Source organism: Candoia aspera, chromosome 7 (genome assembly GCF_035149785.1).
Source record: "Candoia aspera isolate rCanAsp1 chromosome 7, rCanAsp1.hap2, whole genome shotgun sequence".
In the NCBI taxonomy this organism is placed as follows: Eukaryota; Metazoa; Chordata; class Lepidosauria; order Squamata; family Boidae; genus Candoia; species Candoia aspera.
The window spans coordinates 19,859,307-19,872,343 of NC_086159.1; the positions used below are offsets into that span (position 1 = coordinate 19,859,307).

The 13,037-nt window shown below is 41.0% G+C and overlaps 1 protein-coding gene across 1 annotated transcript in view; it reads right to left on the minus strand.

Annotated features, from left to right (window-relative positions):
- The window catches only part of DGKI (diacylglycerol kinase iota), a 220,799-nt gene that overhangs the window by 80,161 nt on the left and 127,601 nt on the right, over positions 1-13,037 (minus strand). The window lies entirely within an intron of this gene.

The following is a 13,037-nucleotide window of genomic DNA, read 5'->3' on the forward strand; positions in this document are numbered from 1 at the left end:
TGCATTGGAGTAAAACATCGACTGGATAATGCTTTTACTGAGATTAACCAAAAAGAAACAAAATAGTATTTTGGCTTTTCAGGACTCTGAGGAAAAAGGGGAAGATTTGAAGCTTGGTTGAAAAGGGGCAACAATGGAGAGAGCAGGAACAGAGGAGAAGTTGCAGGGGGGGAGGAGTTAATGTCATAAAAATGGCAGGCATGACCAATGATCAAAGCCCTGCTCATTTTTGATGCCTGCAAAAAGGGGCAGGATGTAAAACACTTGGTCAGCCCATCACTTTGACGTCATTGTCCTCACCTGCAGATACTCCTGTACTCATCATATTCAACCTTAAGATTCCCAGATTTTGAGATGGGGCGACAGAGGGTGAGAGTGTGGCCCTATATAAATGCTTTAATATAAATAAATCCCAGCTGGAGTGTGAGAAGTAGATGTGTCCCTATGTTCAAGATTTTTTTTTTTTTTAAGAAACAAACTGAATCCAAGCAGACAAGGAATGATAATCACCATGTTTCTTACCTTCTCAATATCAACAGTTAGGAACCCAAAGCTTCTACTTTTAAGAGAGTAGAATGCATATTCTAATACAATCTAATATCTGTCTACTCAGAAATATATTTTACATTCAATGGTTCCTTATTCCCTCGTAAGGAAGAATATGATTATAAGCTAAACCAATTTCACACGAATTTACCAAGCCTTAAATCTGACTAAACACAGTGGAGTTTATTTCTAAGAAGCCATAGATGAATTTTCAATCTTTGTTTGTCAGATTTTAAATTCAATCGGCTCTCTCTCTCTCTCCGCATCAGTTTCATATCACTGCTTTCAGATTACATGACAATTTGTCACTTGAATCCATTTGTGTACATTTCCCTAGTCTTTGTATTTTATTATTTATTTTACTTAGCACATAGCTCATGTTCGCAAGCAATTGTCCTTGCTATATCTACTTTCAACTAGACATAGCTAGCATTGCAGGGCAAATGGTTGTGTGCAGAGAACTCAGTGTTAGCATTTTTTCCCCCAAAGGAAATATTTATTTATATATTTATAAGGTAAAGATTCTCATTTCGTCATGTCTAACGACCCACTAGGGGGTGGTGCTCATCTCCGTTTCCATGGCTGAAGAGCCAGCATTGTGTAAGGACACTTCCGTGTCATGTGGCCAGCATGACAATCACAGAAACACTGTTACCTTCCCGCCAAAGCAATACTTATTTATCTACTCGCATTTGCATGCTTTCAAATTGCTAGGTTGGCAAGAGCTGGGGCGAGTGCGGGAGCTCACTCCGTCATGCTGTGCTCAGATCTCGAACCACCGAACTTGCAACCTTCCGGTCGACAAGCCTGATGTCTTAACCACTGAGCCACCACACCCTCTTTATATATTTATACTGTATTTAAAATTTATACCAAGTAGTACTTATAGCTCAATAAGGAGACAGTCTCCACCCTTGGACTTAGAATCTAAGAAAAAGCAAGACACAAATGGGAGCAGAGGTGGAAGGGGAAAGGAAAATAAGAAGGATCAAGTAGCCATTCCTGACATTAAAAGTGTCTTAAATCTATCCCTGTGCCACAGAATAGTGGACAGTCTTTGGAGTAAAGGCAATCCCTAATGAAGCTGGATTCTCAGAAGGCTAAAAACAACTGTGCATTCTTTCTCTCCCTCTGTCCTGGCTACTGAAGGACCATCAGGGGACAAGGAAACCATGATAGAGATCGACATAAATTAACTTTACACCCTAGCTTAAAAGTCATCCTTTTGGAATCCAGACAACATAGATTCATAACCTTTTTCTATTAAAGTCTGCTGAGAAGCCAATTAGCAGATATTTTGGGGCTGCCTGCTAATAACTGGTTTCTGTCACCCTTGGACAGGTTAAAACACAACACAACAGAACACACATACAGACGAAGAACTTGAGAATGAACTCCTTGTTAAAGCAGCACCTTTAGGCAGTTTGGAAATGACAGGAAGGAATGAACTCAGCTAGAAAACGTGTGTGTGTGTGTATGTGTGCACGTGTGCATGCATGTGTGTGTTTAAAAAATAGCTCATCACAAGTACTTTCTTCCGAAGAACACTCCACAATGTATCCAGAATAATTACAGTTCTTCAAGCCTACAAACAGATAATAATTCACCACTACTAAATAGCAGCAGCTGTGCACCCCAGGTGCCCTCAAATGTCAAAACTCTTTGCACACAATGCAAGCTGTCATAAATGGTCTGAGAAATGATGGCACCCAGAACTTCCATGCTGCTTCAAGGGACAGCTGTCCATTTTGACTGGCACCCAGACATTTCATCTAGCCAAACATATTTACTTGCTGGTTTGGGAAAGGAGATCTGGGAATTCAAATCATGGTGTACAGGAGAAAGCAGAACATGAACAACAACAGACTTTCTGAAAGGTAATTTTGCCCCTGTCTCAACACAGACAAGATTTACTTAAAATTCAGAAACCAGTGGACTGAGAAATTAAGATTGATATGATGGATAGTATTGTTGCCCCTAAAGTTTGGAATAAAATAATGATTTCTTAAATAGTAACACCATGGACAGCCAAGAAAACAAACAAATGGATCATTGAACAAATTAATCCAGAGTTCTCATTCAAGGCGCAAACAACCAGGCTCAAATTACCCTACTTCAGACACATTATGCAAAGACCCAGCTCTCTGGAGAAAGCTCTAATGCTGGGAAAGGTGGAAGAAAAGAGAAGAGGATGACCAGGAACAAGGTGGATAGTCTCAGTTACAGTGTTGCTAGGGGTGCCATTGGAAGAGCTGAAGGACCAGGTTAGGGATAGATGGTCATAGAGAAAATCTATGTGGTTACTAAGAGTCAACAACAACTTGATGGCATGTAATCAATCAAATTGTTAACAGTGCTTGAGGAGAAAAAAAAATCCTTTTAAAATGTATTTTACTTGGAATACTCTAAATTGGTTGCTTTTGGCATTTATTATGTGTTTTTAGGTTTCCTTCTCATAACTTGGTATAACATGCAGAGATAAACTCTGTATAAATACTGTCCCTGTTTTTTTTAAGTGGAAGAAAAACATTACATCAGAGGGAAACATTACATGGCATGTAAATGTTACATAAAATACAGTACTTAACATGGAGCAGATTGAAACAAAAGTCCATGTATACTAAGAGCTGTATATGAAGAGTTAATCTTCAAATAAAAATGTTTCAGCATTTTGCAGTGAAGAGTTAAAGGTTGTCAGGGCAGAAGAGCAAGAGGCACAAAACAAAATTAAAAATGGTAATATCTCCCATGAGAAGGGTGTCCATGGCAAGTGAGTGACAGCTCATGAATCATGACATCATTAGGAAAGTGACACAAACTGTGCAATGATGCCACTAAGTGCACAATGTCATTGTGGCTTCTACCAAATGCATCAGTTCTGCATAAGTGACATCTCTTATCCCTTTCAAAGACTGCAACTATTGAGATATGTTGGAATAAAATCAACAGAAATAGGGTTTTTTTTTTAAGTTTGAGCATCTATCAAACCAGTCTAATGCTCTTCCGATGTAGACCAGAAAAATTTTACAGACCATCTCAAATACAAGGTTAAATTTAGTTTTGTTAGTTCGACTGTTAAGGAAAATTATGAATGAAATAATTATGGAAAAACAAATAATTCTTATAGTATTCAATCTTGAAGACTGTGTTCTCCATCTTTATTTCTTCCAGATGTATTGGAATACAATACTCACCTTCCACAGCCAGAATGGCTGTTGGAAGGTACCAGGATGAGGAAGCTGCTGTAAAGTCTCTTGAGTCATTATGTCATTGGGGCTTAGTAATGAATAAAATTGGTCAGCTCCATTTCATCCAAAGATTTCAACACCCTACCCTAGTTACTTTTAGAAAGTCATTGATTACTTTAAAGCAGGGGTCCCCAAACTTTTCAGCTCACTGACCTTTTCATGAAGTTTCAGATTGTTCATCGACCCCCAAACACTTATTATATGGAAAGATAAGATCAAGTGTAGAAAATAAATTAATAAATATTACTTTAATAGTACTACGACTAATAATAATGACCCATTGGATAGTCCCATCAACCCTTAGGCATCAATATGGATCACTTTGTAGAACCCTGCTTTGTTGTTGTTTATTCGTTTAGTCGCTTCCGACTCTTCGTGACTTCATGGACCAGCCCACGCCAGAGCTTCCTGTCGGTCGTCAACACCCCCAGCTCCCCCAGGGACGGGTCCGTCACCTCTAGAATATCATCCATCCATCTTGCCCTTGGTCGGCCCCTCTTCCTTTTGCCCTCCACTCTCCCTAGCATCAGCATCTTCTCCAGGGTGTCCTGTCTTCTCATTATGTGGCCAAAGTATTTCAGTTTTGCCTTTAATATCATTCCCTCAAGTGAGCAGTCTGGCTTTATTTCCTGGAGGATGGACTGGTTGGATCTTCTTGCAGTCCAGGGCACTCTCAGAATTTTCCTCCAACACCACAGTTCAAAAGCATCGATCTTCCTTCGCTCAGCCTTCCTTATGGTCCAGCTCTCACAGCCATATGTTACTACAGGGAACACCATTGCTTTAACTATGCGGGCCTTTGTTGTCAGTGTGATGTCTCTGCTCTTAACTATTTTATCGAGATTTGTCATTGCTCTTCTCCCAAGGATTAAGCGTCTTCTGATTTCCTGACTGCAATCAGCATCTGCAGTAATCTTTGCACCTAGGAATACAAAGTCTTTCACTGCTTCTACATTTTCTCCCTCTATTTGCCAGTTATCAATCAAGCTGGTTGCCATAATCTTGGTTTTTTTGAGGTTTAGCTGCAAGCCAGCTTTTGCACTTTCTTCTTTCACCTTCATCATAAGGCTCCTCAGTTCCTCTTCACTTTCAGCCATCAAAGTGGTATCATCTGCATATCTGAGATTGTTAATGTTTCTTCCAGAGATTTTAACTCCAGCCTTGGATTCCTCAAGCCCAGCTTGTCGCATGATGTGTTCTGCATACAAGTTGAATAGGTAGGGTGAGAGTATACAGCCCTGCCGTACTCCTTTCCCAATCTTAAACCAGTCCGTTGTTCCGTGGTCTGTTCTTACTGTTGCTACTTGGTCGTTATACAGATTCTTCAGGAGGCAGACAAGATGACTTGGTATCCCCATGCCGCTAAGAACTTGCCACAATTTGTTATGGTCCACACAGTCAAAGGCTTTAGAATAGTCAATAAAACAGAAATAGATGTTTTTCTGAAACTCCCTGGCTTTTTCCATTATCCAGCGGATATTGGCAATTTGGTCTCTAGTTCCTCTGCCTTTTCTAAACCCAGCTTGTACATCTGGCAATTCTCGCTCCATGAATTGCTGAAGTCTACCTTGCAGGATCTTGAGCATTACCTTACTGGCATGTGAAATGAGTGCCACTGTTCGATAGTTTGAACATTCTCTAGTGTTTCCCTTTTTTGGTATGGGGATATAAGTTGATTTTTTCCAATCTGATGGCCATTCTTGTGTTTTCCAAATTTGCTGGCATATAGCATGCATTACCTTGACAGCATCATCTTGCAAGATTTTGAACAGTTCAGCTGGGATGCCGTCGTCTCCTGTTGCCTTGTTATTAGCAATGCTTCTTAAGGCCCACTCAACCTCACTCTTCAGGATGTCTGGCTCTAGCTCACTGACCACACCATGAAAGCTATCCCCGATATTGTTATCCTTCCTATACAGGTCTTCTGTATATTCTTGCCACCTTTTCTTGATCTCTTCTTCTTCTGTTAGGTCCTTGCCATCTTTGTTTTGGATCATACCCATTTTTGCCTGGAATTTACCTCCAATGTTTCTAATTTTCTGGAAGAGGTCTCTTGTCCTTCCTATTCTATTGTCATCTTCCACTTCCGCGCATTGCTTGTTTAAAAATAATTCCTTATCTCTTCTGGCTAACCTCTGGAATTTTGCATTTAATTGGGCATATCTCCCCCTATCACTGTTGCCTTTTGCTTTCCTTCTTTCTTGGGCTACTTCTAGTGTCTCAGCAGACAGCCATTTTGCCTTCTTGGTTTTCTCTTTCTTTGGGATGTATTTTGTTGCCGCCTCCTGAACAATGCTGCCAACTTCTGTCCATAATTCTTCCGGGACCCTATCTACTAAGTCCAGTCCCTTAAATCGATTCCTCACCTCCACTGCATATTCCTTAGGAATATTAGTGAGCTCATATCTAGCTGATCTGTGGGTCTTCCGTAATCTCTTGAGTCTGATCCTAAATTGTGCAAGAAGAAGTTCGTGATCTCAACTACAGTCAGCTCCAGGCCTTGTTTTTACCGACTGTACAGATGTCCACCACCTTTGGCTGCAAAGGATGTAATCAATCTGATTTCGGTGTTGTCCATCTGGTGAAGTCCATGTATAAAGCCGTCTCTTAGGTTGTTGGAAGAGAGTGTTTGTTATGCAGAGCGAATTGTCTTGGCAAAATTCTATCAGCCTATGTCCTGCTTCATTTTGTTCTCCCAGGCCATACTTACCTGTAATTCGAGGTGTCATTTGATTGCCCACCTTAGCATTCCAGTCTCCCGTGATGAAAATAACATCTCTTTTAGGCGTGTTGTCCAGTAGGTGCTGCAGATCCTCATAGAACTGCTCTACTTCAGCTTCTTCAGCATTTGTGGTTGGGGCGTATATTTGGATCACTGTGATGTTAGATGGCTTGCCCTGAATTCGAATTGAGATCATTCTGTCATTTTTTGGGTTGTATCCAAGCACTGCTTTAGCCACTTTACTATTAATTATGAAGGCTACTCCATTTCTTCTGTGGTCCTCTTGTCCACAGTAGTAGATCTGGTGGTCATTTGATGTGAAGTGGCCCATTCCAGTCCATTTCAGTTCACTGACGCCCAGAATGTCTATCTTTAATCTTGACATCTCACCAATAACCACATCCAATTTGCCCTGGCTCATAGATCTTACATTCCAGGTTCCAATGGTGTGTTGATCCTTAGAACATCGGATTCGCCGTTCACCACCAGCACCGTCGGCCGCTAGCCGTCCTTTCGGCTTTGAGCTAGCTGCGTCATCACGTCTGGGGCTAGTTGAGCTCATCCTCTGTTCCTCCCCAGTAGCATTTTGACCATCTTCTGACCTGGGGGTCTCATCTTCCGATGGTATACCGACATATCTCTGGTTGTACTGATCCATTTAGTTTTCACGGCAATAATACTGGGGTGGGTTGCCATTACCTTCCCCAGGGATCGCATTTAGTCTGACCTCTCTGTCATGACCTTCCCATCTTGGGTGGCCCTTCACGGTTTAGCTCATGGCATCATTGAGGTGCTCAAGCTCCAGCACCACGACAAGGTAACGATCCTTTGCTGAAGAGAACCCTGCTTTAAAGGAACACAAAATAAAAGAATATGCATTCTGTCAAGTCAGGCTAGCACCATTTTGACTACCTGCACACCCTTTGATTAGAATATCTTCATTTTAAAAATAATATTTTTGCTTTGAAAAGTTTGCTGTTTTAAATATATATATTTTATTGTTTTTAAGCATTGTTACATTGTTGACTTTTAGTGCCATCTTGCAGTCTAAGGGACACTGACAAGGAATTGAAGTTTAGCTACATCTGGAAAACCATAAATTACCAAACTTGTTTTTTTATGCATTTATATTGCAAGAAAAGAGGGTTAACCTATGCAAACATCCAAACTGGGCAAACAGTCAAATAAACTCTCTTCATCCAATGGAAAGCAGCCACTGGAAAAGTTAAAGCTGCCAGACAGAAGCTGTTTCCCAGTCTCCACAAAGCTAACTTTTAATCGGCAATTATGTCCTACTCTCTAGAAAGGAAGCATGTTGCCCAGAGCATTCAAGTCAAAAATTCTCCACAAAAAAGGTTTCCAGTCCAACATTTCCTCTTTGTATACTTGTTCCTCACAGAAGGAAGTTGAAGGCAGATGGCCACCTTAAGTACTCTCTACCACTACTTGAGCCAGCAGAAAAATATGCCGGCATAAGATTGCTGCCCCAATTGCTGAGCCCTATTTTGCCACAGTAGCAAGGCTGGAGACTGCTGCTGCCCTAAAGAAAATGATTAATGGGTACCTCCAGCTTCATTTCCCATCCTACCAAGCATCATCTACTGTCAGCCTTGTGAGGTAGTCCAGACAAGAAGCACACCCAGAAGTATAGTTCTAAGTTTATTGTAAGGTCACATTAACAGAATTTTGCAAGTCTGAAAGTACATTCCCCCCCCCTCACCTTTACAGTCCAAGAAACTATGGAGGGTCCCTTCTGAGACATTTGCCATGCCCACATTCCTTCTGCAGGCTCATCTGTAGTTTGTCTGACTGTTGTTTAGTCTGTGGCTCTTCCACCTGTCTCCCAAGGTCATTCCTACGTACCACTTCATCTACTGATGGGAAAACTCACCTTAATGTGGGGCAGGGGTGAAAATGGGTAAGTATAGTTGGGTACTTGGAATAGCATGTTCATCCACCTGTCAAATTGCTGAAGTTGAGCTGCTCTGTGCCTCTGACCTGCCAGTTGGGCTATTTCTGAAAGTACATCAAGCCCATATCCAAAAATAGCCCTGCTGACAAGGCACAGTTGAAGTAGAGGGGCACAGGATGAAGCAGGGGGGAGCAATCAATAGCAAGTGAGCCCCATTTTCAACTAGTGCTGAAGTGACAGTGCAGTGAAGCCACTTCTGTCCTTGTGACCAACAGCATTCAGAAGTAATCCATGGTGGCAATGCAGCTGGATTTCTCTTGCAGCTCAAGCCAAATTGGCCACGGAGGGAAGTTCCTAGCACCTGGAAAGGAGGGGGTATTCATAGCCAATAACACTTTTAAACTGAGTTTTTATTCATTTTTGTCCTTCTATAATTTTCTTCCTGGCATGGAACATGGATGTATGCATTCCAGCAGTCAACGTCAGAAGCTAATCAGCAATGTAAGACTCATATGCACCACATGATTACGCTTAAAGTCTTGGCAGTCTCATCTTTCTCCTTGCCCTGATATACAGTATTACTGAGCTGGAGAATTAGAAGGGACAGCTACATTCACTTGTGCAATCTCACCTCCCTTGCTCATTCAAGAAATATGATGGGTGGCCGTTCATCCTCTAAATCTCTAATCAAAGAGAGTTCATAACTTCAAAAGGAAATCTCTGTTACTCTCATTCCATCAGAAAGTTCCTTCTGATATATAGTCAAAATCTCCGGTTTCATCAACAGAACCATTGATTCAAGTACTACAGAAAAGAGATCAACTACATACCATAAGAAATTAAGAAACTGGTCCAGAATGCAGCAGCGTACATAGTATTGGGTGCCCGTAGGTTTGCCCACATTACACCTTTATTGTGCAAGCTGCACTGGCTCCCAGTTTTCTTCTAGGTGCAATTCAAGGTGCTGCTTATCACTTTTAAAGCCCTACATGGCACTGGATCTGGTTATTTGTGGGACAGCCTCTCCCTAAGAATATCTGCCCATCCCACTACATCAGACAGGGTGGGCACACTCCAGATCCCTTCCCTGAAATCCTGCCACCTAGTGGGACCTCAGAAGCGTGCCTTCTGGAAGGGTGGGGACCCTTCCAGCCTTTCAGATCTGGCGTTTTACTTTTTTCTCTCTTTATTCTATATTAGTTTCTGTTAGTTTTTCTCTTCCTTTTTAAAATTTTTAAATACACACACATATACACATACATACCTGTTTTTTTACCAAGGTGCTGAGATGGATAGGATAGGATAGGATAGGATAGGATAGGATAGGATAGGATAGGAAGAATGGAATGAGGGTAATTGGAGCTGGCTATGGGGCATCCCAAGGGGATGATTAAGGCGTAGAGTTTTTGTTTTTATTTGATTATTTATGGGACTGCCTCTCCCTAAGAATATCCGCCCATCCCACTAGATCAGATAGGGTGGGCACGCTCCAGGACCCCTCCCTGAAATCCTGCCATCTAGTGGGACCTTGGAAGCGTGCCTTTTCTGTGGCTGCCCCTACATTGTGGAACACCTGCCCACTGGTGAGTCGATGGCCTTTTGGAAGGCCATCAAGACCTGGCTTTTTACTGAGGGGCTGGGATAGGACTGTGTAGGTAGATAGTATGGACGGAGGGCAGCTGAACCTGCAGTGGGGCATCCCAAGGGGATGATTAAGGTGCAGGGTTTTTGTTTTAATGTTTTACTGCTTTTACTGTTTCATTATTGTTTTATTTATTGGGTTTATTGTTGTGAGCTGCCCAGAGCTGCTTAAAACGGGCGGCCATATAAATCTTTTAAATAAACAAATAAATAAGGTCCTGAATATAGCATTTACCTATTGGAAATCATGATTTAGACAAGGAGTAAAGGGAAAGCTAATTCAAAACACATATGACAAGAAACTAGAAGGGACAGATAACACTTTAGATAGGCTGACCATACATCCTGTTTTGAACGGGATAGTCCCGTTTTTTTAACATTTCCAGACCATCCCGTCATTTTAATATAAATGTCCATTTTGTCCTGTTTTCTTAAAAACCTTACTTAAAAAATTGAAAGTTCCCGCGAACCCGTCAGAAGGCAGTCTGACTTTGAGTGGAAGGAGGGGGAGCTCAGCAGAAACAGTGGGGAAAAAGCCGCAGAGCTCAACCCGGCAGGAAACCTAAAAAGAAAAAAACAGGATCAGCTGAGAGGCGGTGATCAAAGGGTGAGCCGATTGGCTCCTGCCTTGAAACGGTGGGAAGAAAAGAACGTAAAAGTGCAGCCAGAGGAGGAACGGCTTGTCAGGGACAACTGTTCACTAGACTCTCCAGCCAGCCTTGCCTTTCGCAAATGAAGGAATCCGAAGATTCCCAGGCTGAGAAAACCAGAGAAGTTCCCACTTGCCGATCCAGCCCATCGCCCAGCCCTGCCCCGTTTTGCCCTCCCTATGTCCATCAGCCTAACTTTAGATTTCCCCAACCTGATACTCTCCTGATTTGTTAGGTCTGCATCTTTCAGGGCCATCCTTGAAGCAGGGGGGATAGCCAGAAGCAACATGCAGTTCTTGCAAACCTTTTATGCAGCTCCCAGTAATGTCTTTACAAAATTTTTACAAACTTTTAACATTTTTACAAAATTGCAGTTAATTGCATTCTTAATTCTGTTTTTATTTACTGTATCTTGTAAGCCACTTTGAATGCTTTTTTTAAGGAGAAGAGTAGGATAATCATATTAAAAGAAACAAAGGAAACAGTTTGAGCATTGGCAGCTTAATTATTCAAATGCTGGGCCTGTTTTATTTTGGCTATGCATTTCTGCCCCCAGTGACAAGCAAAAAGAAAATGAAGGAATTCACTCTAGTGGAACTCAGAGCAGAGATCTGATGCCCAAACAATGCCTCTGTTGATGCAACTGAAAGGGAATATTTAATTTTAAGCATCCAAATTTTCTGACAATTACTTTTAAATCCTGTGAACCAGAACACGTCTGTATATAGAAAAGCAGGGGAAGAATCTGTTCACAGATAGCTGTCAGGCAAGAGCATACATCACAATAGTAAGACATCTAATATGATTCAACAGGAAATCTGCCTCTTTAAAAACAGAACCCCATATTAAACTTCAGGATATGCAAAACTCTCCTGGGGCATGTTTGCTCTGACAGATTAATGAACTACCTATCTCCTCAATAAACATGCAAAACTAATTACATGTCCTTGCTTTTTAGAATAATAGGGAGAAGGAAAACACCAGCTTACAAAAGAAAAATAATTAACCTCGCTAGTGTGATTTCATTGTCAGAACTTAGAAGTGATATGCATTAAATATGATGCTTCAGCTGAAAATACCTTACTCATTAAAAATAAGCTGTCAACATAGAAGAAGAAAACAAGAGTCCTGGTTGGGAGCTAGTGCCACTTATCAGTTGCATTGTGCATCTATGCACAGATATCCATGCAGATGCATTTAAGGACAAAATGGAAACAATAGGATAACAGGGAATGCAAACTGTACAGCCTGTGACACTTCTGTGCAAACCACCAATGTACAGCATTCAGAGCAGGAGAAAGTATGTATAACATAGTTTCTAGGTTCTACTATGTTTCTGACTTAGGCTGATCTTGAAAAGCTAAGCAGGACCAGACCTGGTTAATATTTGGATGGGAGATCACTAAGAAAACTCAGGGCTGTAGGCTAGGCTGGGAAGCCCAAAACTGTCTGGGAAGAAGGCAATGACAAACTACTTCTATAGTGTTGCCAAGAAAATTACATGCATATGTCCATAAGTCATCAAGAGTAAAACTTGACCAAAGAAGACTATCTTTTACCTAAGTTGTGAAAAAAATCTTGGTCTCCACTGAGCCCTAATGGAATCAAACCAATAAATGATAGCAATTTAACCCTGTGCATCAAGAACAACAAAGACTCTTTCAAGTGCCAGACGATCCTTCAGTCTTTTTGATATATTCTAGTTGCACAGTTTCATATTTGAACATTCCTTCTCAAGTTCCTTTATTCCCGAACATTATAGCCTTGTTGAAGTACATTTATTTACTTATTTTTCAAATTTCTATCACCACCCATCTCTCCCAAAAAGGGGACTCTTAGCAGTTAGATAGCTTACATTGGCAAGCTAGTCAGAGTGTCCTTCTCCAACTACGACTAACAGCTTCTTATCTATTAATATCAGGCAAAGAAATTATCCTGCATTTTCTCTTTAATTTCTCATCCAATGAAATGAAATTAAATGCTTTACAGTTTCTTTCATAGGAGAAAATAATCTTGGAGAAGTTCATATTCTTCTCATTGTTTGTTAGGTTTATAACCTGCTCTGACAAATACTCAAAGTGTTCAATGGTTTGAGTGATGTGTTTTTGTACTTATTGATTATAGGATGACCATATTCCCATTTGAATTATTTCTTCAGTAGTCAGAAGTCTCCCTGCCTTTCTACACATTCATTAAATCCTAAAAGAGAACATCATGTGGGACTTCCTAATTTACAATTCTTTCAATAATTGTGTCACTGTTACACTAATATCCTTGAGAAATTGTTGGAGATTTTTTTCTTTCTCCTGGAGAGACTG